General features: G+C 36.7%; 1 pseudogene; it reads left to right on the top strand.

The window, feature by feature from the left end:
- The first annotated feature begins 2,778 nt into the window (after positions 1–2,778).
- LOC147449760 (uncharacterized) lies at positions 2,779–3,387 on the top strand (annotated as a pseudogene).
- Positions 3,388–4,278: the final 891 nt, after the last annotated feature.

The following is a 4,278-nucleotide window of genomic DNA, read 5'->3' as shown; positions in this document are numbered from 1 at the left end:
TATATTTTCTATCTTTCTTTTCCTAGGAAAGTGTGCTTGTATGTTCTTTATATTCATATGTATTGAATATCTTAGTCATCTATCCATTCCACCCTTGGTTATGGTGGAATGTACTTTGTTAAACATACATCCACTTTAGATTGGCCATTTTCCCATTCTAGCTCAAGTGATGGTCATATGTGAATGTGCTCTTTTCTAGGAAAGACATGCATAACCATGTTCTTTAATAGGCACATGTGTTGTCTAGATTGACCTCCTGTGTAGGTAAAGTGATCATCGTATTATGTTACCTGTGTATATATAGATATAAATATAGAACATGTCCAGTCTAGGTTCATTTTTTATCTTTATAGTCATATGTGTTGTCTACATTGACCACCTATCCATTCTAGGTCAAGTGATGGTCGTATGTTGTGGTATGTGCATATCTCCACAGAGATTGACCACCTATCCAATCCAGATTCATTTTCTCTATATGTTCTATGTTTCTTTCCCAAGAAAAGCATGCTTGTATGTTATTTCATACACATGTGTATGTTCTTACGTAGGTATATCTGCACCTTGATTGAACACTTGTCCAATCCAAACTCATTTTCCTATATTTTCTATCTTTCTTTCCATAGAAAAGTGTGCTTGTATGTTCTTTCCTCAAATTAGATTAAGTACGTAATTATGACATGTGTTTCAGGGTAAAAATGCCTCAAGTGAGGGCCTCTATTAAGAGAAAAGTAACTACCATTCTTGTCAACATTGACCTTGCTACCAATGAGCCTCATCCATGGTACCTCAGTATTTATGGACTACAAGGTGCTCAATATCATAAAGTACATTTGTTTCTTTCCTGAGAACAAGATAAGAATGTTTTTGAGGATCTAGGCCAAGTAGTTGCAGTGACTATATCAACCCTTAAAGGGCATCCTAGCATTGAGTGCATTAACATTCAAGCTCTAGGGAATATAGAGTATTTCCTATATACAAAGGCATGTTTTTCTCAATGCATGGTAAAAGATAAAGAGGTGAATATGTTCTCTAGAGTTTGGAATGCAGACATGGATCCTACACAGGTGATTGCAGACACTCTTCATGACTCCATTGTCCGCAATGTGAAGAATAAGAAGCCCTCAACCAAGAGTCCAAGGCCAAAATATTCTCATCCAAAAGCAAAGAGGGACAAGTCTCACATTGGTGCAGGGTCCAAAGTGGTGGATGATTCAAATCTAGATGCTTCACAAGAGGGTACAAGCAACCAGCCTCACTCAAGGTTTTTGTAGCCTGATATTTAGAGAAATAGGTTCAAGCAAAGAAAAGCGATATTGGAGGCATGGAGAAGTATACAACATATTTTCCATTCAAGTATACAGAGTATGAAATTCCAGTGACCAATTGTTTTCTTGCTCCTAATCATTATAATTCTCACCTACTTGAGAAGGAGCAACTAAATAATTGCATGCTTCTCTTTGCTGCAAGTGCAAATAGGCCTTCATCATGTGCCTATTTGATGCCTCTCAAGAATTGTGGTCAAAGGACAGGAATACCAATGACGCCATCAGAGATTGAACAAGGCAAGCTTAAAGACTATAGTTATTGGATTCTTGATGGAAAACACTCTATATATGCAGCAAAAATGCTGAGAGTTCAAGAAATGACGAAGGGGGGTAGATCACAAAAGCTCGTGGCAGTGTATGCTCAACAAAAGGCCCGCATTGTTGTAGATCCACCTCCACATGTTGCTATCGCTATATCTGCTATTGCAAATGAACAAACAAAGGCCTTGTATGTGAAGCAACCATACATTGTCATACTGAAGAACTTACGTGATCAGTGGAGATTCAACGGATGTCCTGCAAGGCCACCACTTGGTGTCGTGGAGGGAACTTCATCTCGTAGCAAATGGGATGTAAGTGATAAATCTCTAATCCCATATCATTTATCGTTTGCACTAGAAACATAGGACGCCATGCAAGTTTGATAGCCAATTTTGTATTTCTCTAATTTCTTTGTGTAAGCATTTTTACGAATGGCTAGAATATAGCTGAACCATCCTTTATAACAAAGCAAGCTCACATGGTGACTTATTCTGATGCCATCTTTGATGAATGGCTAGATATTATAATAGAATTGGAAAAAAAGAATAAGAAACTGAGTACCACAATATTTAGGTATCTAGCTGGTTTGGATGAAGAAGAGGTTAAGAAGCTACAAGCAGAAATAAGATATGGCACAATTGTGTTATCAAAGGGCATAAAGGACACAGACATCATGGACATGCTTGAAATAATCAAACAACTCAAGCAATATTGTATCATTCAAGATGCCTTGCTTGAGGAGTTTAACTCTCTCAATGAAGATGCAAAGTGCAATACTTGGCAGGATCTTGTCTTCATGTATAACATCAATGATGTTGTGTATATGAAGTTTCTTGAGCTTTTTGATATATGGATAAAGACACAATTAAAGCAAGGAATCAAGAAGATTAACTTTCCAGAGAGTGCAAGAAAGTATGTTGAGTGGAAAATCAATCCACACAAGGAGCAAGTAGAAGCAATAGATATTCCTTGGAGAATTTATGTGGTAAACCTTCATATTGAAGGTTCTTCATACTTAGAGCGTCACCTTTGCAACCCAGTGCCCATAGGACTTTGTGTATTGAACACATCAAAGTCCTTTAAGAGCAACACACATTGGCATGAGTATTGATACAAAGATCATTTGAATGGGATGATGTCCATCACTGGAGGTTCAAAGGAAGCACACTATGTGCTTATTGCTTTCTTAAACATGACAGACTATGTGCAATTGCAAAACGCTTTGAATAATATCAAGGACATAATGCGACAACAGAGTGTTGGAGTTATACATCATGAAAGAGAAGTGTTCTATGATGGGTCCATACAATTCTTCTCTGTTGTGCTCCTTTTTAGAAAAAGTGATGCATCTAGTGGACTCCCAACAACTCTTTCTCCCGGAGAATCTACCACCATACTTGATGCAAGGTTACTTGATATCAATTTTCAAACTGTGCAGCATCCATCCGACAGGGATTTCTTGAGATTTAAGAAGAAAATTCTTGTCAAGCAATCTACCAAGAAGTATTGCACAGAAGGATCCGAGCTAGTGGAATTATTCAGTGATGGCTATATAACAGAGGTTGTTCTTGAATAGAATAAAGAAGTTGTAGCCATAGTGGAAAACATTGAGGATCAGAAGAATATAGAATCATGGATTCTAGAATTTGTGACATAGCATGATGACATCAAGCAATGGGCAGGACTTCAGGTCAATCAAGTAGAGAACCCAGTTGAGCACGAAAGCGACATGGTGGAAAGGATGCGTGAAGGCAACTTTTCTGTCAAAGATTTTTTATCACTTGAAGCAAGTATATATTAACTTGGAAACCATCACATCCATTTCATTGTTTCTTTTTTAGCTTGAACTTGTTATATCTATTATAAAGATGACTTTGAAACTTCAAATATCTTCAATGTATCCTTTTGGTTCAATTTAGTTTTTTTCATTCCTTTTAAAACCTTATGTTTATATTTAGGTTGACTGAAAAAAACAAATAAAAATTTCTGTTTTTGAACAAATTGATGTTGTAATTTTTATATGTCAAAGTATTTGAGTGAAGGTTCCATTGTGCCATGATCAAATCTAGATTGGTCACTTGTAATGAACCTCCAATGGGCAAGTGGTCAATTTAGACGCACATACATACACGTAACAACATATGACCCTCACCTGACGTAGAATGGACAAGTGGCCAATCTAGGCAACACATATTCACATGTAACAACATATGATCATTACCTAGATTATAATTGACACGTGGTCAATCTAGGCAACACATATGACTATAAAAGAACGTTGTTATGTGTGTCTTTTGTAAAAAAGAGCACATTCACATATCACCATCACTTGACCTAGAATGGACAAGTGGCCAATCAGAAGTGCACATATATGAAACAAAGTACATTCCACCATCACCTAACTTAGAATGAATAGATGGATAAGATACACAATATAAATGAATATAAAAGAACATACAAGCATGCTTTTCTTAGGAAAGAGAGATTTGAAATATAGAAAAAATGAACCTAGAATGGACATGTGGTCAATCTAGGGGCACAAATACACATGTAACAACATATGATCATCACGTAGCCTAGAATGGATAGGTGGCCAATCTAGACAACACATGTGATTGTTAAAAAACATAATTAAACATGTCTTTCATAGAAAGGGACACATTCACATATGCCACCATCTGACCTAGAATGG

Source organism: Adiantum capillus-veneris, chromosome 10 (genome assembly GCF_014529385.1).
Source record: "Adiantum capillus-veneris isolate H3 chromosome 10, ASM1452938v2, whole genome shotgun sequence".
NCBI lineage: Eukaryota > Viridiplantae > Streptophyta > Polypodiopsida > Polypodiales > Pteridaceae > Adiantum > Adiantum capillus-veneris.
This window is presented reverse-complemented; position numbering and strand designations above follow the sequence as displayed.